At 42.8% G+C, this 25,618-nt stretch overlaps 1 protein-coding gene across 1 annotated transcript in view; it reads left to right on the forward strand.

Moving 5' to 3' along the window:
- The first annotated feature begins 4,164 nt into the window (after positions 1 to 4,164).
- HTR2C (5-hydroxytryptamine receptor 2C) overlaps positions 4,165 to 25,618 on the forward strand; it is a 318,127-nt gene continuing 296,673 nt past the window's right edge. Inside the window, exon 1 of the mRNA XM_081115142.1 lies at positions 4,165 to 4,714. The gene's annotated coding sequence lies outside the window, so the exon portion shown is untranslated. The remainder of the gene's footprint in view (positions 4,715 to 25,618) is intronic.

Consider the following 25,618-nt stretch of genomic DNA (forward strand, 5'->3'; position numbering starts at 1 on the left):
ACGGTAGTGAACCTCATTTAAAATAATGTAATGAGATTGACTTACAGACCAGGAAAACTAAGTCCATTACTCTGGATATGACTCTCAAAGAAGCAAATGTTTTGTTTCATGGTATAAGCCCTAATTATTACAGGAATGTGGAGTAGAGGTCTAAGTGGTCTGAAAGAGTAGACATAGGAAGTAGCAAGTCTTTAGCTAGAAATGAAAGAAAAATCACTGTTGCTCTGATCTTTCAATCTAGTTTAATGTAAACAAAAGGTCCTAATTGCCACCTTTCTCATCAGATGCTGGAAGGATGAAATGCATGCCCATAACATAAGATGCATTCATCATAGCATAAATGTGTTCCATGACAACACGTGTTTCTCTAAGGTAGCTTCTAGCTCTTTCTCCTCCTTGGTGAGAGACGGCTAGATTCCATGTTCTTCCCTACTCAAACCTACACACACACACACACACACACACACACACACACACACTTAAATAAATACTTGATTACTAGAAACCACAACTGTGAGAATGAATGTCAGGTACAATTAAATTAACCCAATAACATTTGTTTTAACAAAAACTAAGCACATATTTTAAACTTTGATTTACCTTTTTACTGAGAAGTGGCACAGAATATGTCCATGGGACCTTTCAAGTCATCCCAAAAGGTTTTCAGTTTCTTTTTCATCCAATTGATCAAGGTTACAAAGAAACAAAGTTGGTTATTGTTTTTCGCTAAAACAGGGATCTTTCCAAAAAGAAGTTACACTCAGAGAAAGACTGGCATGATCAGAGACTGCCCCCTGCCTTCCTACACAGCACATAGAGTTCAACTGTTTTGTTTTTCATTAAGAATAGTCCTACTAACTTTTGAAAAGACTTCGTGTATAATAAACCATCTATATCTAAGATGCCCCCCTCCAAAGCAATGCCTTCAGAATTGTAAGAGAGAAATTTGCTTCATAAAATACTATAAAAGTTATCATTTGGTATGTCAGGTCTCAATGAGGAACATTATAGATATGATCCTGAGTTTTTCTGGTTAAGCAAAAATATGAAATGATGAAAATATCACTTGATATTTACAAAAAGAAAACAACCTCTGGTTATCAGGGTCTGCTTTAAAACTAAAAAAAAAAAATAAGCATGGAATAATTATCAAAATTCCTTGCATTTATGTCTTGTGGTAAACAAGGGGAGGAAAAAAACTGCCGGTAGAATTTTGGTGTGGCTTCTGCCTTGGAGTATTTTTTCTAGAACCCGGTAACTCATTTTTAAATCAATGTATAATCTTTTAGTGTTTTTTAAAAAATAGGGCTCTCTGAGAATTAAACTTTTCCACTCGACCCCTATTATTTATAAGAAAGTTCCCAAAGTCTTAAATGATGAGGAACTTTTTCCTACTTAGCAATCTTTTGAAACTTCCTTCCGTAATTTTTAAATCTATAGTTTTGGGAAGGTACTATTTGAGGTAGGGGGAAAGCCCCCTGGTGTGAAAGTGGCAAAGGGGTATCTACATTCTTAGAAAACGCGGTGAGTTTCTGGAACCGGAGCTGCCCGGGGCGCTGGGGATTTGCACCAAACCCAAGGATTCCACAGTAAATGACTCCTCTTCCCAGGTGCAACCTCCATAGACCTGAGGAAGGGCAGGAAAAGGCGTGAAAACCTTGGGCTGACTCCTGGGGACACATTAAGCAGGGGGTGCCAGCAAAACCTCCCTGGCGACTACCGAGCGAGCCAGCATGTACTTATTTTGAGTTTGCTAGCACGATCTAAAAAGTGCGCCCTAAATGTCTACCCTGCACGCTATGCCTCAGGCTAGTGTTGCCAGAACTTCCAAAGCCCGTCGGGTCCTGCAGTGCTGGGGCAAGCCGCCTCCTAGGGCACCCCAAACGGCCGTATGCGCCGCCAGAGCCGGGAAAGCGGAGCCCGCGCTCCTGGCCGAACCTGGTGCCCCAAACCCCGCGGAGTCCCCGGCTCCGGCTCAGCGGTCCGGGTTCCCGGGTTCCCGGCCGCTGGGCGAGCGCCGCTCGAAGGCGCCCTTGCCTGCCCGTGTCTCCCCGAATTCGGAACCCGGGGCACGCTGCAGCCCGCCGCTCAGCTTTTCTCTCTGCAGCTCAGGGAACCTTCCCCATCCCCGAGCGGGCTTCACCCCGGTTCCTCTGGGCACTTTTGCCTTTCTTTGGGAGAAGGGGAGGACAGCCTCAAAAGCGAAATATGTAGCCGTAACAGTAATAATTCTCACTGTAATGATTCTTGTCACTTTTATTGTCATCGCATCACCCTCTCCTCATTGTGGTTAGTATGGTCAGTAGCTCCAAGCCGGTTCCCGGGGAGCCCGTGAGAGTGCAAAGGTCCCCGGCTTCTGAGGCTGCTACCTCAGGCTCCAGGCTCCGCAGAGTCCATTTTGCCTTCGCGAACACATCCCAGGGATTTCTATTTACATTTAAAAAAGCAAAGCCAATGTCTCAGCCGCCAACAAAAGAAATACAAGTCCCGCAAGTAAAGCCAGGACGCAGTATCCCGCGCTCACGGAGAAAGGACGTGGGGGATATTTTTTTTTAAGTAGAGTGCTTAATTATTTAAAAAGAAAACGTACGTTTTCTCTCCAATGTTTATAAAGAACTGTTCGCTAACCGAGCATTTCTAAAGATGCGCGCCCTGTTGAGCCCGTGGACTTGGCAGCGCTGTCGCCGCCACCTGTGCAGCACCGCGCAGGAGCATTCAACAGATGCTTCCAGAAAACTGCGATGGGCTTTTGCGTTGCGAAACAGAACTCTGGTCTGGACAGTTATGTTCGCTGCCGAATTAAATTTGAAAACCCGGCCAAGTGTCTGAGTTCAGTGGGGATGGAGGGAATCGGGCCTTGGACATAGACCGAAAAGTTCCTTTCACATCGAGAAATCGAGGCACAGAGAAAAGTGACACAGAAGAAGGAAGGACTCGATCCTTATTATCGCTCCTACTTCCTTCCCCATCTTTAGCTTTTCGGAGCTACTGACACAAAACCCCCCGGAGCGGTGCGCCCCCTTCCCCTCAGCGCTCCGTGGGGTTCGCTGCACGGTTCCCCGTAGCATCTTCCAGATAATGGTAGCTCTGCCTTCCGCTGCCAAGTGGCTCCATCTTCCTCCGAGCGACCTCGGGCTGACAGGGAGCCAGAGCTCTGGCGACAGCGCTGCGAAGCCCCCTCCCATTACATCTTAGGAGAAAACTGCTCGGCCACATTCTTGGTGGGAGCAGGAACCAAGACCAAACTATTAAGCTTGGTTTTGGTGCCTCGGAGGCGTCTTGGCCAAAGTGGTCCCAACTGCCCGTGTCTGCGCGGCAACCAGGACACCGCAGGCACCTGCCAGGCTCAGGGGAGTCCCTGGGAAGAGGTCCGCACCCCGGGTTGCAGCTCGGCATCCTGTACATTAGTTGCCAAAAGGGAACTTTTATGGTTTGCCCCTTACCCCTCTGCCTTGACCAGGCGCTGCAGTCCTTGCAGCGGCTGCTCAAACAACTGACTGTGGGCCCCGGGCTCTGTGCTAGAGAAATACAGGCAGCCCTGCCTCAGGGAGCCTAAGGAGCTGCCTTCGGGTGTCATTCTAAGCACTCAGCGGGGGTCCAGTGGGGTCCAGAAGGGAGCTAAATTGTGCCCTCTTGAGCCACAAAGTCCAAGGGCTTTCCTTACGGACTCCTCTGCATTTGGTGCTGGGGGCAAGGGTGGGATCGCGGGCCTTAGGACAGGGCCACGGCCTTTGCACACTAAATGCATTTGACCCCGTGCGTGCCTCAGTTGCTCTTCTTGGGGGTAAAAGGGACAGGAGACCCTCGGAGGGAGTTTTCAACCTCGGTGAAACTTCTAAGGTTTGAGAAGTGTTTGTTGAACTGAGATGTTCAGAGGACTCCGTGTGTTGGGGGAGAGGTATTCTTTGAATCTTTAAGAGTGCATTCCTGAGACATCCCCCCACCACGACTGACCCCGGGCCCCCCCCCCCCCCCAGTCTCCAGGCCTCGGGAATCACGTCAATCACGACAGCCACCGCCGCCACCGCGGGGTCTCGCGCCCCCTGCCAGCAGACTCTAGTTGCACTGAATGCGGGGTCAAAACAGGCCGGGGCCAGGGTAATTCTGAGCGCTGATTGGCCGCTCTTGGCTCCGCCCCTCATCCCGCTGTTGGCCCAAGAGCCCAGTGCGGCTTCACCGGCGCTGGGTAGGCGCTCTGGTGCTCGCCGAGGACGCTCCTGCCTCGGGTGCACTAGGCTTGCCTTTGGAGCAGCCACTCGGAGCCTGCTCCATCGGCTTGCTTGCCCTTCACCTGCGATTGCATATGAACTTTCCTTACCTCTTCTTGAGACCGTTGTCGTTGGAGTCGTCGAGACGTCGTGGTGCTCGCGTGGTGGTCTTCGTCCGCTTAGAATAGTGTAGTTAGTTAGGGGCCATCGAAGAAGAAAGAAGAAGCGATTAGCGCGGAGATGCTGGAGGCGATCAGTTACTATGCCAGAATAAGATAGGAGCAAGAAGAGCCAAACCTACCGGGGCAGCACCGTCGCCCTGAGGAGGTTGACTCGCCGGCGCTTCCCATCGCGCCGAGCTCCCTCCGTCCCTTTGCCGAGGCGCGGGATTGCGGCGCGCAGCGCAGGGCTGCCGCGGGCTCCGCTGGGCGATTGCAGCCGAGCCCGTTTCTCGTCTAGCTGCCGCCGCGGCGACCGCTGCCTGGTCTTCCTCCCGGACGCTTGTGGTAAGTTGCCACCCCGGGCGGCATTGCTAGCCGTAACCTTGACGGTTTAGGCGGGGATGGTGGGGGGAGTGGTGGAGAGCGGAGACAGGTCCGGGCTGCTTGCAGCCGGCGGGACCGCACTGGCCAGGGCGGGAGGTGGTGGTGGGGGTTTGGGGAGTGGGGAGGGGGTGAGTAGGGCGGGACTCTGAGAGCGCAGATGGCGGAGGGACGGGGGTCTCTGGGAGAAGAGAAGGGTTTAGGTTCCAGGGGAGGGGCATCAGAGTCTCCAAGGAGGTTGGGATTGGGGACTGGAGCTGAAGGCGCAGGGAAGAGGCGGGGATCTCGGAACCTGACTCCCGGAAAGCGGAGAGAGAAATGGAAGGGATCTAGGGGGTCTCAAGAAGTAAGCTAGGGGAGAGGAAGATTGAATGTGGGTGTCTGAATTAAGGTTCGGGCTGCGGGTGGTGCACCTGAATTGGGGGGGGGGGTACGGGCTACTGTTTTTAAGAAATCTTTTCTCGGGCAAGTGGGAGGGGGAACAAGGCTTGAGACCGTGGAAGCAGAGGGGGGCGAAGGATCCTCTATTATTATTCTCATTGAAAAATGACCCTAATTTTCGGAGGGTCTCAGTGAACACCGGTAACTCCCGGGAGATAAACACTGCGGATCTATGTCTTGGTTTAACAGCTGTTGGCTGAATTTGAACAACGCTGCTGACAGTCACGTAAGTTTAAGAGGAAAGTATAAGGGCACACAGCGGACCTTTTGATTAGCCTACCTAAGTCACTTGGTGACCGTTTTATATTTTGAAAGGGATTCTTGCTGAGACTTCTCCAACGCTGCCTCTTATTTCCTGTTCCTTACTCAGCTTAACCCGACAGGCTTAACATCTTACCTCGGAATTGCTAAACATGAGAACAGGTTGCCATTCCTGACGCCACATAAAGTTCATCTTTGCAAAACGTGTCTATGTGTCTGTTTCTTTTCTGCGCCGTGCCCTTTCCTTCGCTTCCTGTAGGGTAATATGAGCCCCGAGGCAACAAATATTTTGTATTGTGTTCGAGACCCCTTTATTTTTAAGCGACAGCTCTCCTCCACTCAAATGCAGCGGGCGAGATTTGGCACTTAGAGAATATCTAATTTGGTTGAGAATCACTGCCAGCATCGCACAGCTTCTTTATTAATATTTAGCATCACAAGTGCCATGCAAGGAGGCCTCTGAGTACTGAGCTGCTAAGTACATATGCCCCTCACCACCTACCTTTCAGGCAGGTTACCCCAGGGAACCTCCCTCTAAAGAAACATAGCACTGAGCTAAAATGATTGGAGTTAGAGGAGACGCTGCACCATGAGTAACCCCTGAGCTCCCCAGTTTGCAGACATTTGTGGCGCCACACACACACACACACACACACACACACACACACACAGTGGTGCAAAAAGACACCTGGATTCCGGAATTTAAATTTTGATTAAGAAGTTTACATATCAGCCATTCTGACCATCGAACATATGAACATGGTAGAAACAAGGTTATTGTAGTTGACTACATATGCGTAGCCACAATGAAAAGGCTAACTGACAGCCCCACAGGAAAAAAAAAAGATTTCTACCATGATCATTGCATTTCTTTTTCAGTATTTAATACTGAATATCACCCTTTTGGAAGAGTATAATTTATTTGCACTATGATACCTTGATCTCTGGGAGTCATCTACCCCCCCACCCAGGGTGGGAAGAATGGTATTTTTTTCTCTATTTGGGGGAAGAAGGTTATATAATATTTAATTATTTTTTTCATTCCTTAAAGATGTTCTCCTGATCACCAGGAGGAGGAAATAAACTATTTGTTTTATCCACACTATTTCTTTTCTAATAGCTTTTATCATCTACAGCAACAAGCCCAACGCAAGTCCTGAAATTTGGAAGGTGGGTAAGGCTTGTGATTGCAATGTCAAGGTAGGATTTGGGGTGCTTAAGCCAACACTGGCAGTGTTTTTCTACCTGCGTAGAGAGAGTTTTTAACCCTTCCTATGCTTTCTTGAGGGGTCTAAAATTAGAGCTGCCATGGATGATGGTGATGACTTTTTCAGATAATAACATGACAGGCTTTGGTGCAGTATGAATTCATGGGAAGAGAGGTGAGAACTGACATTTTAGCAAACCTATTGAATGCTAGGCATGGAGCCAAGAGCTTTACATATATACATTATTTCACAGGGTCTTCAAAGCAAGCCTGTGAAGAGGAAGATATTGTTGCTATTTTACTGATGCCATTGGAGTCTTTCCTTTTTATTTTTCAAGGTATTCTTCTAGATTAAGGCAGTGCAATAAGAAATATTTCTTTGTGCTTTCAAGTCTACCTGAGATGAACATGTTTGTTTCTTTAGCAATGAAAGTAAAATCTAAAACACTCAACATCTCTTACATAATGTTAGGTTAACCCACTAAGGGTTTAAGCAACATGGGCATCTCACCCACAGTGGTTTACAGATAGATTTCTCCTCTGGAAAATAAATTCTAAAATCCTGTTAGATTTGCAGGATTATCACTACTGTTTGGAATTTAAGTATTTAGGAATATTCCTGCATTTAGCTGGTAAATACCTAAATAATAACTTGAAGGCTGCATCAAACCTCAATTATTTTACTGTTCCATTTATTTCCTTCAAGTAAGAGTTATTTCCCTTAAACTAAGGGGATCACAAAAATTAAAACAAAATGTGAGGGAGAGATATCAGCAATCAACATTAAGTATTCTCAGGCCTGAGATTGAAGAAGGTGGCTGCTTTCTAATTCTGCTACCAAATAAAGCCACAAATTATAATGGCTCCAGAAGCTTCAGACTAATTGGCCAGTATCATTAAAGAACCTCTTACCATGTTACCTTTAGAGCCATGGAATATCTCACAAAACGAGAATGTACAGCATTTGTATTAAGATTATATTAATAGAGTATCTGGTAAAACTTAGTGTTGTTTTAGCAGAAGAAATAGTAAACTATGTCCCACTAATGGCCTGGACAGCCATGAGAAAACTGGGAAAACTTGACCATACTTTGGGGTTAATAACATTATACTATTGTACTAAAACAATACATTAATATGTTACATGTTAATACAATATATTACCCTCATTTGATTGTTGTAAAGCACACGAACATCAAGCATTTTAGAAACTTAAAATTAGTGCACAAAACTCTATGTATTATTTGTAGTAAGTATTCATTTGTCACTGTTTTAGGATATCTGTGTTATTTCATCTACAACTTGTATACTATTGAATATCAAGAAAAAAAAGTCAATCACCAGCTTAATGTTACATCAATTGATCGCTCCATCACTGCCTTTCTTCAAAACATTTAAGGCGTCCTCATATACGAGAACATTCCTGCAAAGTAATCTCCATTTTAGACAAATAACATTAAAACCAACCGAGAGGTTAAGCTGCACTGCTAGTTAGCTGATCACTAGCAGATTTAATACTAGTGCTCACATGCAGCAACTCTTTTGGCAGTCACTTCTGACATTTTAATGCACAAATGATATAGTGAAAACAGCATTTCAAATAAAAGGCACATGAGCTGGAATCTTAATTATGTTTTTGTCTCCCTCTACCCAACATCTCTCCTTCATCTTGTCTATTCCTCCTTTCCTCCTTTCAGCTATGGTTAAGGCTGTGCCATGTCGAGTTTACTAAGATACTTGCTTATTGCATTTACATGTAGTTGACATTTAATAAAGTCAATCTTGTTAATGAGGGTTAACCTTACTCATAGATGACCACTTACATGGTCTAATTTCAGAAGCACTAGAAAGTCCTTTTGGCCCCCAAACTAGTAGCCTCTATGGTTTTTCACAGCACTTGAACTTCATTATTTAGGAATTTTCTCCTTTAATCTTAGTCACTGTCTTCTTTAAATATAAATATCCACTTAGAGGGGTAACATTTTTATCATTACCTATTAATAACTAAGTGGAGCTTTGCTGACAGCGATCGGAAAGCCTTTAGAACTATATTGTCCAATACAATAGCCACCTGCCACATGTGGCTATCTAAATTTGAGTTTAAATTGATTGAAGTTGAATAAAACTATAAATGCAGCCCTCCAGTCTCACAGATCACATTTCAGCTACTCAACAGCCACATGTGACTAGTGACTACCTATTGGGCAGTGCAGATCTAGTCCATCTCCATCACTGCAGACAGTCCTGTTAGACAGCAATATATTAGAGAGTAGGGACCCTCAGCTTTTTCACTGAACACTATCTTCATCCCATTGCCTTTACCACAACCTGGATTTCTCCTACTAGTATTACTCCTACAGAAGCTTTTCTACTTCCTCACAGAACTATCAAGTGGAGGAAAAAACAATTCTTATCTTTTATCTCTCCCCACTTCATTAGTTTTATTGCTCCTCCATATGTAAGGGCTTAAAGTTATTGTTGAAACTCTCCTAGTTCCTTTTTTTTTAACTTCCAACACCCTAGAATATGTCTCTTCTACTCTTATTTAAACAATCCTTGATTGAAGCTTACACCATTTCAACCTCTCTTTCTTGTCTCTGCTGCTTACATTTTCATTAAAGTTTTTGGCACATGGCTCTTCCTGTCCACTTTTAATCTTGCCATTCTCTGGAGACTTCAATATCTATGAAGATTGCCAAATAACAGTCTAGCCTCATCATTTCTTGACCTCTTTTTTCCATTGTCCTCAGCTTGAGGCCCATGAGCACACATAAAATGCATCCATATCTAAAATCCGAAGTTCAGAAACACCCCTCAGATTATGACCTTTGGTATCTCCTCCCCTTTGCTTTCCTTGAACCTGCAATATACTAGAGAGTAAGTACCCTCATCAGGATTACCTGGGCCTTTCCAGAAGCTGTTAGTTATAATGTCCTCTCTTAGCTTCACTTTACTTTCTTCCTAGTGTGACATTTATGTCAGTCACGTCAATGTTTCTCATTATCACCCAATGCACATTCTTCATTGCCCTTCCACAGCCATCTTTTACCTCCACTATTTTGGGTTAATCTATACCATTTTCCATTCTGATGGCTGAGCATTAATGAGAAAAGTAACAAAAGTACACACTTATGGTCTCCAATCTCAGCTGGGCCCTATACTGCTCAGCAATCCTTTTACATGCAAGTTTTACATGTTAACTCCCTCTCCTATATTCCTAGACACATGTTCCACACTTTTACCACTCTTCTCAACTTCTCACTTCCACTCCTATATCCCCTCATTTCAGCAGTCTCACTTTCACACTGTACAGGAAAAACAGAAGCTAAAAAGGTATGTAAGGAAGATGTCATCTTTATTAGCTTATCTCTCCTTTGCCTCTAGACTTTTATTACTCCTATTCCACTTCTTTTGCTTCACCTCAGAAAAATAGTACCCCTCCTCTTCTCTAAAGTTAACTGTAACTGTATGCTGGATCCTATTTGCTTCAATATCCTGAAGCTCTCATCCACAATATATTTTTCTCTTTCCGCAGTGTCTTAATGGTTTCTTTTTGGTTCCTAGCCATCCACGTAGAAACTTCTTTCCTATTTCTTATTCAGGAAAATGGGTCCTTTGTGACAGGCTACAGTTATTAATACATTTTAAGTTAGTTATTAAAATGAGCACACTTTTCTTCTCACCCATTTTTCATTAAACGTTCTCATAAACCCATTCTCCATTCCATCTCAACCACAGTTCTCTCGGCACATGGAAAAAACATAGATGGACAGCCATGGCCATTTCATCTTTCCTAAATTCTTAAATATTTTTCACATTATTGAAGTCCAGGTGATTATAACAACAAGATATCCTCTGGTGGACAATGAAGGGAGCAGATTTCCAATAAAAGGAGTACACAGTAGAGAAAGGAGAACATAGACAGTTAGTGCAAGGCATCTTGGTGCAGCCTGAACAAGGTGGTTAGCTGAGTGTGGAAGAGTGAAGGCAAGTAGGGGATGTAGGCTTTCAAGGACAATGAAGCCGCTTTATTGGGAGTGAGGAAGGGAGGCAGAGCATTCAGAATTGAATCAGCATTATAATGCAAGATATGGTAGTAGGCTCAATATAAAAATTTTAAAAAAGAAAATTAAACTATTGAAACCACAGACATCAACTAATGTGTAGAGAAGAATAGCAATGAACAAAGTGACTAGAGTTCTCTTTATATTTTTAAAGTCATTAGTAAGTGCCTATGAGTAAATGTCACATTATTCTCATCTTTCTGTGAGTATATTTTAAACTAACACATCTCTCATTTTATCTCACCAATACAGACTTACTCGATACTTTCAGGTACACCTTTTTATAATCAAGGCAGGAAGACTTGTCCAAGTTAGCAAGTAGTTATTCTCCATAAAAGAAGTATAAGCCATAATAATAGCCATGTTTACTAAAAATTCCTATGTACTATTTTCTAAGAGATTTACATGTCCTTGCTTATATAAGCCCCACAATTTCCTCCTGAGAAGGTGCTGCTAATACCTGTAGTTTACAGATGGGAAAACTGAGGCAGCACAAAGAAGTTAACTAATTCACTCAAATTGATTGACTGAAACCAGGCAGTAGGGACACTCTACTGCCTCCTGGTAAGGCTAATTTCTCTTTCATATTGTAGCCACTCGTCTTTAGATAGAACAGATTTGCATGTGAACAGAGGATTTTATTATTGACAGTGTCCATTAACCTTTAATATGATGCTCAGCAAAGTAATAAGATAGACATGGAACATTCCATCTGGAGATTCAGCTCCCAGTAAAAAAGGTAGAGCGAATGAGAAAGCACTGTTAATGCTGAAGGACTGAAGGAGAGGAAGCCTGAGTGGATCTCAGGGAAGTTACAGAGATGATTTAAAAACTAAAGATCAGGGAAATAGTGCCATTGCGTACAGAAGATGACTGGAAAGGGTCAGGTGTCACGACAGTGAGGTAGACACATGAGTATGTGTGACACCACGACAAAGGCCACGTGTGTCAGAGAGATTTGAAGTGCATCCAATCCCACTTCTCATGTATTACCTTTTCACACTGGCATCAGGAGAAACAATTCGATAATTATGAGTTGGAAAATAGGTATTGTGAAAAATAATTGTCAGTTTTTATTTCACTGATCTGAGCTCAGGTAGAAAGATTGTTTCAGAATACAACACTGAAGTTAATGCAGGGTTAAAAAGAACATATTTACAAACATTTTGTATGCTTAAAGGATTTTTTTAACTTGGGTTAAAAAACCGAAACTAGTCCTGGCCAATGTTGCTCAGTGATTACAGAATCAGCCAGCACATAGAAGGGTCATGGGTTCGATTCCCAGTCAAGGGCACATACCTGGGTTTCAGTTTCAATCCCCGATCCCACTCGGGGCAACCAATCGGTGTGTCTCTCTCACATCGATTTCTCTCTATCACTCTCTCTCTCCCTCCCTTCCATTCTCTCTTAAAAACAAACAAATACCTAATTACTTCCATTTATTAATTTCATTTTAATGACACAAAGCTATTGTGATTTAACAATATTTTATTACTAGAAATACTGGAATAAAATTGGAGAATTCCAATATTTTTGTATGCATTCCCTCTCCCAAACCTATCTAAATTCTACCTGCTCTTCAAGATCTGGTTCAAGCCCTATCTCTTGCATAAAGTTTTTACTGGCTAACCCACATGTATGGAAAACTCCTTGCCCATAGTAGGTGATCAACTAACATATGTTGATTTATATATATATATATATATATATATATATATATATATATATGTATATATATATATATATATATATATATGTATATATATGACATATAATCCATACACCTAGGAATGTATGTTCCAATGATTAAAGTAAAGGTGAAAGAAGATAATGGAAGAAATAGAACTACAGTAGAATTTTTGGCACACCTGTACTATAGCATTTAAGAAATCAAGACATCATAACAGAAAGGCAGATTTCTCTAAAATGATTCCAGGTAATCTCTCTGAATATATTTCAGAGCAATTAAGAAATTATAAACCTCAAACTAATGTAGCTAAACCTTTGCCCTATCATATATAGTTTTACTTTTTTCATTTCACAGTGAAATATACCATGTTATGAAATACATGGTACACTATGAGAGAGAGAGAGAGAGAGAGAGAGAGAGAGAGAGAGAGAGAGAGACCCCATTCTATTGGCCACATACATGCTGCAGAAGATATGATCAGGATCAGTTCCAAATCCTGGCTGTAGAATTCCCTTGTTATTTAGCCTTCAATTAGTCTCAAAAGTCTACACTCAATTCATGGTAAGGGTTGATGGTACAGAATGAAGGAGAACTTTCTCTTTTTAAAATATCAATTCCACCTAGCTGGTTTGGCTCTATGCATAGAGCATAGCCTGTGGACTGAAGGGTCCCAGGTTTAATTCCAGTCAAGGGCACATGCCCGGGTTGCAGGCTTGATCCCCAGTAGGTGACATGCAGGAGGGAGCCAATCAATGATTCTCATCATTGATGTTTCTATCTCTCCCTCTCCCTTCCTCTCTCAAATCAATAAAAGTCTATTTTAAAAAATAAATAAAATATCAATTCCCAAATGCCTTTGCAGCAAATGAATTTGTAAACAAGGGCTTTATTGCCTAATTTTTATAATGTGATAGGAAATGAGAAGTTGCTATTAATGAATTGCTTTGAATGATAAAATCATGAATCTGTTAGTTTTTATCTTAAATTAGAAAAAAATAAATTAATTTAATACTTTTGCAGCTTATAGGTAGGCTGTTTTAGTATTTTTTTATTAGTCACTGACTCCTAAGGGTCTAATAGGTCCATATCTTATATTATTAAATGTCAGTTTAAATAGTTTCATAGAGAAGTTAATGACTTGATTCTTGGTGAAAGTTAAACCAGAAGAATCTGGTTATCTCTCCAAAAAGATTATATATATATACATATCTCCAAGTTTTAAGGAAGCAGAAAAGAATTGGGTTTTCAATAGACTTATTTCTTTAGTCCTTTCATCATACTTCTGTACTTATTTTAAAAATCATTATACTAGCCCTAACTGGTTCTGCTCAGTGGATAGAGCAGTGATAGCAAAACTTTTGAGCTCGGCGTGTCAGCATTTTGAAAAACCCTAACTTAACCCGTGCCACATATAGAAATTTTTTGATATTTGCAACCATAGTAAAACAAAGATTTATATATTTGATATATTTAAATGCCATTTGACAAAGAAAAATCAAGCAAAAAAATGAGTTCACGTGTCACCTCTGACACGCGTGTCATAGGTTTGCCATCACTGGGATAGAGCGTCAGCCTGTGGATGGAAGGGTCCCGGGTTTGATTCCAGTCAAGGGCACATGCCTGGGTTGCAGGCTCAATCCCTAGTGGAGGTGGACAGGAGGCAGTTGATCAATAATTCTCTCTAATTATTGATGTTTCTCTCTCTTCCTCTCCCTTCCTCTCTGAAATCAATAATATATATATATATATATTGACTAGAGGCCAAGTGCATGAAAATTCATACACTGGAGGAGGGGTCCCTCAGCTCGGCCTGCCCCCTCTCACAGTCCGGGAGCCCTCAGGGCAGGAGGTGACATGGAGATCAGAGGAAGGTGATGTCCCATCACACCTCTACTGCTGCCACTGCTGGTAGCGCAAGCCTAAGTTGGCCCCGGTTACCTGAGCCTCGGACCAGAACTGGGCAGCTGGGCAGCTGCCATCCAAGGCCTGCCTGAGCCTCGGGCAGACCCTGGGCAGCTGGGGAGCCGCCATTCGTGGCTTGCCTGCGCCTAGGGGTTGCCATGGGTGGCTGGGGGTCTGAGAGGACTGGGGGACTGGGAGCTGTTATCTTGTGGCTGTGGGTGTTGCCATCTTTGAGGGTGGGGCAGTCAATTAGCATATTCCCTCTTTATTGGCTGTGGGCACCACCATCTTTGAGGGCGTGGTAGTCAATTAGCATATTCTCTCCTTATTGGCTGTGGGTGCCACCATCTTTGAGGGTGGGGCAGTCAATTAGCATATCCCCTCCTTATTGGCTGTGGGCGCCACCATCTTTGCGATGGCATGAATATCAATTAGCATATTCCCTGTTTATTAGATAAGATATATATATTTATATGTATATATATATATATATATATATATATACATACATATATATATTAATCACTATACTAATGGAATGGTATTTCTGATATATGGTAGAACTATAAGTCCCAAAGCTACTCACTGGTACAATGAATTTTTTTTACCCTTTTGGAAGGTATCTTTATTAGACTGGTTACTTGTTTTTTAAAAATTATTTTTATTATGGGAAAATACATATAAAATTTACCTCATAACCATATTAATTCATTGTTGTGCAACCATCACCACCATCCATCCCAATAACTCTTTACATGTTGCCAAACTGAAATTTTATAACCATTAAACATTAAGTCCCCAATTGCCCCTCCTCCCAGCACACCTTTTGACTTTTTGCCTGATACATTATTTTTGCTCTCAAAAATCTTGATTTATTAAAATATATTTTTATTGATTTTACAGAGCAGATGGAGGAGGTATAGGGAGTCAGAAACATCAACGAGAGAGAAACATTGATCAGCTGCCTCCTGCTCACCCCCTACTGGGGATCGAGCCTGCAACCAAGGTACATGCCCTTGACCAGAATTGAACCTGGGACCCTTCAGTCCGAGGGCCTATGCTCTATCCACTGAACCAAACCAGTTAGGACTTCTCCAAAATCTTAAATTAGCAAGTACAGATTCATTAGTTGTTTTTTTAAATATTTTATTGATTTTTTACGGAGAGGAAGGGAGAGGGATAGAGAGCTAGAAACATCAATGAGAGAGAAACATCCATCAGCTGCCTCCTGCACACCCCCCACTGGGGATGTGCCTGCAACCAAAGCAAATGCCCTTGACTGGAATTGAACCTGGGACCCTTCAGTCTGCAAGCTGACGTTCCATCCACTGGGCCAAACCGGCCAGAGCCAGATTCATTAGTTTGAAGGTTCCTTACCCTCCTGTTATTGAATAATGATCTACCCCAGCTTTTCTTGCTCCTACTAATAATTATCTAAATACTAGAGGCCTGGTGCATAAAAATTCATGCACTGGAGGGGGGGGGGTCCTTCAGCCCGGTCTGCCCTCTCTCACAGTCTGGGAGCCCTCAGGGGGGGAGGCGACCCGGAGATCAGGGGAGGGTGACACCCCATCACACCTCTGCTGCTGCCACTACGGGCAGTGCAAGCCTCAGCCGGCCCTGGTTACCTGAGCCTTGGGAGGCCCTGGGCAGTTGGGCAGCCGCCATCTGAATCTTGCCTGTGCCTCGGGCTGGCCCTGGGTTGCTGGGGTGCTGAGGGGACTGAGGGTATTCAGAGGCAGGCACGTGGAGCAGCTGGGCCTATCTAGGGGCAGGCCCGGCCTTGTCGCACGCCTGCCGCCCCAGCAGGGCTGAGGGGACTGGACACCGCCATCTTGTGGCTGTGGGCGCCACCATCTTTGAGGGTGGGGCAGTGAATTAGCATTTTTCCCTCTTCATTGGCTTTGGATGCCACCATCTTGAGGGCAGGGCAACCAATTAGCATATTCCCTCCTTATTGGCTGTGGGAGCCACCATCTTTGAGGGCGGGGCAGTCAATTAGCATATTCCCTCTTTATTAGATAGGATTTGCAAGTAAATTAAAAATAATTCGCTATCTATGTTTATCTGCCAAATTAGTCAGCTGTAAGGTGAAGGTGAATAAAAAGACTTCACCTTTATCTTCATAAATAAGAATTTTAGAATTTAGCAAGTATTTGTTGAGGACCTACTGTATGCCCAATACTTTGTTGGATTTTAGAGAAATGATTACACAATACTTCCCTAGATAAGCCAATAGTCCTATCAGAAAAGGCAATTCTATCTATATTTATAAAAGCCTAAGCAACCAAACGACTGGTTGACCGGTCACTATGACACGCACTGACCACCAGGGGGCAGACACTCAATGCAGGAGCTGCCCCCAGATGGTCAGTGCACTCCCACAGCCAACCTCCTATGGCCAGCCAACCTCCCTCGGTTCCTTCCCCTAAGCTGGCTGCCACTATTGGCCCCTATTGCCCCCAGGCTGAGGGACCCCTACCTGTTCACAAATTCGTTTACTGGGCCTCTAGTATAATAATAGAGTTCTGAAATATATGATACATACTATGTTGATTTCTCTCTTTCCTATCCTCTCATTTAGGATTAATTAATTAATCATGCACTGGAGGGGGGTGGGTCCTTCAGCCTGGCCTGCCCTCTCTCACAGTCTGGGAGTCCTCAGGGGTGGGAGGCGACCCGGAGATCAGGCCTCTAGTATTTAGATAATTATTAGTAGGAGCAAGAAATCTGGGGTAGATCATTAATTAAGAAAAAATAAACCAGTCACTTGCTCTACTTAGGCAGTAGTTTTTACAACTATAAAACTAGCAAATTATATACTAGGTCCGTGGTCGGCAAACTGCGGCTCTTTGGCCCCTTGAGTGTGGCTCTTCCACAAAATACCACGTTTGGGCACATACATACAGTGCGATTGAAACTTTGTGGCCCATGTGCAAAAGTCAGTATTTTGTGGAAGACCGGTATTTTATGGAAGAGCCACATTCGAGGGGCCAAAGAGCCGCATGTGGCTCGTGAGCCGTGGTTTGCCAAGCTGCAGTTTGCCGACCACTGTACTAGGTGATCTTTAAGGGTCCTTCAAACTAATATTGTTATAAAAAAGAATACAGAAACCTCTGTGGTTAAATGACTTACATTCCTAAGGTTACAAATCTTGAGATGCAAATTATATGAATATATAAATGGGGAAAAGAATATGGAGAAAATTCTCACAAATTTTACCACTGAAATGAAATTAGAATTCAAAAATTAAAAACATTGAAAACCTTGAAAGATAATACATTATTATAAAGTAATTTGCTTTTTTAAACTTTAGTTTTGTAATTTACTTTGGGTAAGTATCATTTTCAGAAAAGCAGCTAAACTAGTTCATATTTATAGTGGATATTCCTAGTCTTTTAATTAAGAGTGAAGCAATAAGATCAAATAAAAGTACATTTATTTTGTAGCATAACATAAAATACATTTATGACAACACTTTCATTATTAGAAAAAATTTAAAATGCTCTAGCATTCCTCACAATTTTTTTTAACTTTTGCATGATAATTGGAATAATACTTGTTCTTTCTGCCTTGGAGTCATTCTTGGATCACCTTTATCTATTCTCAATTAAATCCATCACTATAGCTTCTGAATTATGTTTACAAAATGCTGCTTAAATGTGTCCCCTTTTTCATTACCATTGTGAAGATAGAATTTTAGGCGTAGTCCTTTAAAGCTCACTTCAGACTACTCCTCAATTTTATGTCTGAAATTTAAAGATCTCCCATTGCTACCACAAGTGGCCCAATTTCTTGCACAAAGCAAATATAGGGTTAATAGTAAGCAGATGCCAATGTAGCTGTCAAATGCCAAGATGAAATGAAGGGACTACAGGGTGGCTCATAGAGTAATGAGCTACAGGTAATGGGTGACACTGGAAAATGACTTCAGGCAATCTCATGCTTGATTCAGAGATTGATGTACTGTTTTATTAAGGCACTAGTGGCCCAGTGCACGAAATTTGTGCACTCGTGGGGGGCTCCCCGAGCCTGGCCTGTGCCCTGTCACAGTGTGGGAACCCTGCTATCCATCACCCTCAAAGAGATAGGCCCCACACACCCATCTGGGGCTCCTTGATGGTTTGCCCCAAAAAGGTAGGCCAGAGCCAGGGGTCTCGCCTCCATGCTGCATGGAGCCGAGGGACCTTAAGGCCTCGCTGCATGGAGATCTCCACTGGGCCCCACTGGGCCTCGCGGAGGCCTCTGCCAGGTCCTGCCCCTGGGCTGGGCCATGCAGAGGTGTCCAGACCCCCGGCACAGGTGCAAGGAAGCCTCCACTGGGCCCTGTCCCCGGGCCAGGCTGCACGGAGGCCTGCGGACCCCGGCGGAGCCATGCAGAGGCCTCCACCAGGCCCCAGGCCTCCTGATGATGGATTGTGAGGGCATGATGCAAGTCCCTGATGCTGCAAGTCCCTGCCCACCCGCGCCTGCTGCCCATGCCGCCTGCTGATTGGTTGTTACAAGTGAGGGCATTGACCTCATAAGATAAGCCAATGATAAACCATTTGCATATTACCCTTTTATTAGTATAGCTGGGGTGGAGGAAGGTAAAGGGTATTATGCAGACTATAAAGCCAAGAAGTCATACTTAAATTTAAATTTGTTAAAATTTTGTATGTTCAGAGTAAAAAGACTACTACCATATAAAAACATCTAGGTTGACACTCACATACATAAGAATACTAGAATTTGAATCTCAAATTTGAAATAACATAAACATTGTTTCCACCACTTAAGTGCCACTTAGCACATTGTATTGCATTTTGTTATTGCTATTTTTCTTTTATATTTCAGGATCTCCAATGTGCCAGGCATGATGTTTAAGGTTTTATATGCATTAGATCACTTTTTTAAAAAAAAATATTTATTGTTGATAGTATTACATATGTTCTCTTTCCTCCCCATTGACCTATAAGAAATCCTTTTTTCCTGCTGCATAGTATTCCATGGTGTAGATGTACCATAGCTTTTTTATCCACTCATCTACTGATGGGCTTAGCTACTATAAATTGTGCTGCTATGAACACAGAGACCTGGAAAATATTATACTAAGCAAAATAAGCCAGAGAAAGACAAGTATCACATGATCTCACTCCTATGTGGAATCTAATAAAAATAATAAACTGATGAACAAAATAGATCCATAGATATATCACTTTTTAATTTGAGTCTTAACTTTTCCTATTGAATTATGAATTCACACAGGATGAAATTATATGTTATTCATGTTCATACCTCCACCCCAATTATTCTCCTCATATATCATTACACTTTCTGGGTTTTTAAAAAAATATATTTCTGAATAATCTTATATAATAAAAGGCTAATATGCAAATTGACTGGTCGTTATGATGCACACTGACCACCAGGGTCAGACGCTCAATGTAGGAGCTGCCCCCTGGTGGTCAGTGCACTCCCACTGGGGGAGCATCGCTCAGCCAGAAGCTGGGGTCACAACTGGAGAGCGCAGCGGCAGTGGCAGAGCCTCTCCCGCCTCCACAGCAGCGGTAAGGATCCCTTGGTGGATGTCCACCTGTGAGAGGGCACAGGCCTAGCTGAGGGGACCCCCCCCCCCAGTGCACAAATGTTGTGCACCAGGCCTCTAGTAAATAGATAAAAGTATAGAGGCACTATGGGAAAAAGTTTTTAGAGTGCAAATTTAGAGTTAAATGACTTGAGTTCTAGTCTTTCATGAACCTCTACATTCTTAGCTGTTAAAAAAGTAAATCAGGCTGGATGGTCACTAATATCATATTAAAAGCTACAATCTTATGAGAATACCAATAGTTTACTAATCCTAAAAATTCACTTTAAATAGTAATGCTCAGGTAGTTGATTTTTATAGTCCAGAAAATAATGGTCATGACTCCTTAACTACTTAAGAAATCCTTAAACAAACTAAAGCCATTTCGTACTTCAGGCCTTGATCTTGTCACTTTCCATTCATTCCCATGAGCTAAATTTGTAAGGATTTATTATATACAGATTTGGAATGAGTAAAAATGTCTCTTCTTTTTGTATTTTCTTACTTAAATTTAAGAAATCATTGGCTATCAACAACAAATTAAACATAACCATTTTAAATTAAACTGTAGATACAAATCTTCCACAATAGTTCATTAATATCTTACTGAATATTAATGTTATCAATGCTTAGTTTATGATTGAGCCTCATGATTAAAATTTGTCTTAGTCCTTTAATATAGAGTGTCCCCAAAAATGTATGCAAATAATTTGAGTAAATAAAAAGCAGTGTTTATTAAAATACATTTCATTTTCAAAATTGAACTATCAGCTGTTAAAGTCTGTATACATTTTTGGGGACACCCTGTATATTCTTAGATTTAATTGGATACATAACCTACTACTTTGTAAAGGGCTTCAAAAGAAAAGTAAACTTGTGCACAAACAATTCACCTGGAGGCCTTAAATTACACTTCATTCGATATTTTCCCCTGCACAAGAACTTTTCTTTTAAGAGAAGTATTCAGTTTAGCATATTTGTATTTGTACTCAGAACTGATTCTTTGAGGATGACTCCAGGTAGTAAGAAAGAGAACAGGAAAGTCATTTATAGCTGTTCATGACTTCACTGTGTTTTATTTTGATTTCTAATTATTTCCCCATGAAAATAATATCTAATTTTTTTTAAATATATTTTTTATTGATTTCAGAGAGGAAGGGAGAGGGAGAGAGAGGTAGAAACATCAATGATGAATCACTGATGGGCTGCCTCCTGCACACCCCCTACTGGGGATTGAGCCTGCAACCAGGGCATGTGCCCTTGATCGGAATGGAACCCAGGACCCTTTAGTTTGTAGGCCAATGCTCTATCAACTGAAAAAAACAGGCTAGAACAATATCTAGTTAATTTACTACCATTTTCAATGAATCTAAATTTATACCATTCATGTTGCTATAAAATAACTTCAAATGAATTATTCAAACTTTTGTCATAAGCTACATTTGAACCTATGGCACTGAAGCCTACTCTAGATCTAGTGGAGATATCCTGTAGATTTCTATCATCATCATCACTTAAGAAATATTTTTGAAGTTTAATTATACGTGACATTGTAAAAATATGGCAGAGAGTATAACATTTATTCTTAAAGTCACAGAACTGTCAAGGTGGTATTTAATGAACATTGTGTGTATGGTTCCTACCATAAAAGAACTTACATTTGGTAGGATAAGATACGTGAACATGTAACAAAAATTGAGCAGTTATATAATGAAGTACTAAATTATGTGCCATGAACAAAGAGAGATAAACAATTAAGGGAATTTTATTGGAACACATAGAAACCGAACTAGAACCTGAGGATAACTAGGGTTTGAGTTGACACAGATGAAGGGAAACATTCCAAAAGGGTGTGGGGTGTTCATGTTTCACAGTGTGGGAAAGGTAAGTTTGCAACTAATTACTATGATAGCAGCCTTTTATTTAAATACTAGGGGCCCGGTGAACGAAATTCGTGCACTGGGTTTGTTTGTGTGTGTGTGTGGGGGGGGGGGAGAGTGTCCCTCAGCCCAGCCTGCCCCCTCTCACATACTGGGAGCCCTCAGGCATTGACCCCCATAACCCTCCAATCACCTGATCGGCCCCTTGCCCAGGCCTGATGCCTCCGCCAGAGGTGTCAGGCTTGGACAGGGGACCCCCATCTCCCCCCGATCACTGGCTCTGGCCCCCGCCCAGGCCTGAGGCCTCTGGCCCAGGAATCATGCCTGGGCAGGGGACCCCCATCTCCCTCTGATCACTTGCTCCACCCCCCGCCCAAACCTGACGCCTCTGACCCAGGCTTCAGGCCTGGGCAAGGGGACCATCATATCCCCCCAATCCCCAGCTCCTCCCCCCACCCAGGCCTGATGCCTCCACCAGAGGTGTCAGGCTTGGACAGGGGACCCCCATCTCCCCCCGATCACTGGCTCTGGCACCCGCCCAGGCCTGAGGCCTCAGGCCCAGGAATCATGCCTGGGCAGGGGACCCCCATCTCCCTCTGATCGCTTGCTCCACCCCCCGCCCAAGCCTGACGCCTCTGACCCAGGCTTCAGGCCTGGGCAAGGGGACCATCATATCCCCCCAATCCCCGGCTCCGCCCCCCACCCAGGCCTGATGCCTCGGCCAGAGGAGTTGACCCTCATCACCCTCCGATCACCAATCACCGGATCGGCCCCTTGACCAGGCCTGAGGCCTCCAGCAGAGGTGTCAGGCCTGGGCAGGGGACCCCAGCTCCCCGCGGTTGCAGGCTCCGCCCCTGCCCAGGCCTGACACCTCTGGCCGAGGCGTCCAGCCCGGGCAGCGGGGACCTGCAGTGGCAGCGGGGGGCGCTGCGATTGTGGGCTTCGCTTTAGGCCCAGGCAAGGGACCCCTAGCTCCTGGGACTGCCAGCTTCGACCGTGCCCAGCTCCCATCGCTGGCTCCACCCCTACTTCCTGCTATCACTGGCCAGGGCGGCAAAGGCGCCTGATTCTCCGATCATGGCTTGGGGGCAGGGCAAAGGCGGCCCCAGGGCCGCCTTTGCCCTGCCCCCCAGCTCTTAGCTCCCCCCTGGGTTTCTGATCACTGTCAGTGGCAGGGGGCTTCTTCCTGCTTTCCCTTTCGCCTCCCTGCATTGTGCCTACATATGCAAATTAGCCGCCATCTTGTTGGCAGTTAACTGCCAATCTTAGCTGACAGTTAACTGCCAATCTTAGTTGGCAGTTAATTTGCATATAGCCCTGATTAGCCAATGAAAAAGGTATCGCTGTACGCCAATTACCATTTTTCTCTTTTATTAGTGTAGATTAGTGGCCTGTTGCACGAAGATTCGCGCAATAGGCCTTCCTTCCCCTGGCTGCCAGCACTGGTTTTCTTCCAGCACCTGGGACCCAGGCCTTTGGTCAGGCCGCAGCAGCGAGGCTTGGCTTCTCTGCTCCAGCTGCTCCCAGCCCCCTTTTTTCTCCAGCTCCTCCAGCAGAGCCCAGGGTGGACTGGAAGCCTGGGTTACCCGCTGTGACCCAGGCCCCCAGCCCCTCCTTGAGCGGAGCCCAGGGCCCGCGGGAAGCTTGGCTTCCTCCGTTGCTGGGAGCAACCCAAGCCTCCTGCTGCTCCAGCTCCATGGCCGCTGCCATCTTCAGTCATCTTCAGTCTTTGCCCCCCTGTGTATGCAAATTAACTGCCATCTTTGTTGGGTTAATTTGCTAGGTTGCTCTGATTGGCTGGTGGGTGTAGCAGTGTGGTGAGTGATGGAGTAATGGTTAATTTGCATGTTTCTCTTTCATTAGTGTAGATATTTAAGACCATGGTGAAACGTGCACTACCAGATGTTCTTTGGCTAGCTGAAAATATGATATTGGATTTTTTGGAAAGATGGCAAGCCTAGAGAGAAAAGAATTTGGAACAATTCATAATACCTGGATTTAGCTGTGTTTCAAAACTTTCTGAATGAGAGAAGGTTGTTGCAAGTAAAGAACAGAGGTCCAACTATTAAGCATTGACCACTCATTATTACGTTACATGATGTAAGGTTCTACTCTGTGCAAGATATTTGACTAAGCACTCCGGGGCCTCCCAGGAGAAGACACAATATTCAGATTTCATCTCAGTAGTTGGAAATCTAGTTAGAGATCCAGTATATGAACTCTACATAAAAGATTTGACAGAAAAGCAAGGTCACTGTTAAACTTAGAAAATTTTCAGGAGGAAGAGTAGATTAAAAAGAGATTGAATGGGATTAAAATACTGATATAAAAATCTCTTTGAAAAAAAACCCCACAAAAAACCTCTTTGACCCAAAACTCATAGAAAGAATATGAATTTGGATAGGCTCTCTCAGGTGCCTTTTTCCACTATTGCTTAAACCTACAGTAACCCATTTTTATTTTTTTTTTACTGGCTCACAGAAATTTTTAGATGGATATTATTTTTGTTAAAAAATCAAAAACACTCCATGAGTCTGGAGTCATTCATTCTCAATCCTGTTGCTCTTACTTGAAAAATAAATCAGAAAACTAGTTCAGTACCTTGTGTGTTTCCAGTAATATATTAGGTTAGTTAAATAACAAATGGAAATAGTAAGATTTACAGGTATAAATAATGTGAATTCTTCGTTATCAGCACATCCTTAGATATCTAAATTATACCTGGACTCATACTACGAGTATGTTAATAATGAGCTGTAAATTCAACTCTCAGATAAAATCAATTGTCTGAATAGCAAGTAACTATTAGTTCTCAACTCCAAAAGAGTCATTCATTTTTGTTGGATCATTTATGTAGTTTAATGTTGTAAGGAATATTAGCAAAGTACTTTATAATTTTTAAATGCATAGATGACATTATGAAAGCAACAACACAGTAAGTAGCAAGCATATTAATAAAACAATAGAACTAAAGTATACAATAACATTTGTAATAGACTTAACATAGCTTGTGTTTTAAAGATGAATAAATTAAGGCATAGAGTGGGTCCCTGATTTATTCCAGGTCACACAGCTAATTATTGGCAAAGCTTAAAAAGAGAACCCAAATCTCCTAAATCTGAAATCAGGTTCTCTTCCACCATGGCCCACTGCTCCTGGAAGGTTGTGCGGCATATTAAATGAGAGCCTTTAAAAATTTGACTACATTACATTGTCCTTGGGAATCATGTCATGCTTAATAAATTCAGAATGAACAGAAAGTAAATTTACATTGTTGGCTTCAGTAATTAGAAACTTACTACAAGGATTTGAATACTTTCAAGATTATGAATTTTATTCTTAATGTCATATAGGTAAAAGATGTGTGTGATATGATATATATTATATATATTCACAATGAGAGAAAAAGAATCTTGTAAAAGATGAGTATTTTTTTTTTTTGAGGTTTAAATGAGAGGACTGACCAGGTGACAGGCCCTGTGCACTCATTTATGTTAGCCTTTATTTCTTAATTTGTTGGAGCAACTGAATTCTGAAATAGCTCAAGGCTGGATGCTTCCTTTCTATAAATTACATCTGTTAAAATGTATAAATGCAAGCATGAGTCATTAGCTACAGAATTCCAGCTTTAATCCATTATGTCATTTTTATAAGGAAACAAACCGGTGACCTTCATGTGATTTTAAGGACAATGAATCTGTGAGCTACAGAATATGTACAAGATGAAATCATAACATGAACAATCAAATGAGTTTAATGGCATGATTTAAAAGGTTAAATAAAGTACATTTTATAGAATGAAGTTTGTTTACTTCTGTGGTTCTTCTTCCACTATTCACTTGCATCTATGCCTTGCA

The sequence above is a fragment of the Myotis nattereri genome (assembly GCF_964212035.1).
Source record: "Myotis nattereri genome assembly, chromosome: X".
NCBI lineage: Eukaryota > Metazoa > Chordata > Mammalia > Chiroptera > Vespertilionidae > Myotis > Myotis nattereri.